We start from the raw sequence: 854 nt of genomic DNA, 5'->3' as shown, positions 1-854 counted from the left end.
ATGAACCTCCCTTCTTTTGGTTGGGGTTTGTGGTTTGACTGCTGCGGTTAATAGCTAGACGTATATTAAGCAGATTTTGCACACAAGGGTAGATAGGGTTGCCACAGTGATTGGGAGAAACCCGGAGAGCAACAGCACGCACAGTAACAGTGCATGTGCCTCATGAGTCATATGGAGCACTGCAAAAAAGCAGGACAGGCTGCGCATCTGATTTGTTTGAGCTGTCCCGACAAGGCCACTGCAGGACAACAGTCCCCGTAAGCCCTGACCACTCCTTGGTGGGCTGCTGGCCACACCGGCGAGGCTGCTGCACCGGCAGGGCAGGCGTTCAGACGGCTGTGTTGGCTGCCCAGCTGGCACACTCACCCCTCACAGGCACCCCCTGCCTGGGCAGGCACAGGCTGAGGTAAACCACAGCGGTCACGGCCTCCCAGGCTGAGGCAGGGGGGGAAACTTTGGCCTCCACTGCCTCCGGGCTGCTGCGAGTCAGATTATGGGCTGGCACCGCTCTGCGAACACTTGGCTGTCACGAAGCCTGTTTAGCACCTCACGTTTATGTAACGCGGTTTTCTGGGGGCCTCTCATCCGTCTCTGTTATGAGCTCGCAGGCACGGCTGTAGTAGAAGAGAGCGTTCAGGCCTGGCGAACGATCCCCGTGTGGGCTGGCACCGCTCTGCGAACACTTGGCTGTCACGAAGCCTGTTTAGAACCTCACGTTTATGTAACGCGGTTTTCTGGGGGCCTCTCATCCGTCTCTGTTATGAGCTCGCAGGCACGGCTGTAGTAGAAGAGAGCGTTCAGGCCTGGCGAACGATCCCCGTGTGTACCTGCAGCCTGCTTCTGCTCCAACCGGC

This window comes from Aptenodytes forsteri, unplaced genomic scaffold (assembly GCF_000699145.1).
Source record: "Aptenodytes forsteri isolate BGI_AS27 unplaced genomic scaffold, ASM69914v1 Scaffold287, whole genome shotgun sequence".
Classification (NCBI taxonomy): Eukaryota; Metazoa; Chordata; class Aves; order Sphenisciformes; family Spheniscidae; genus Aptenodytes; species Aptenodytes forsteri.
This window is presented reverse-complemented; position numbering follows the sequence as displayed.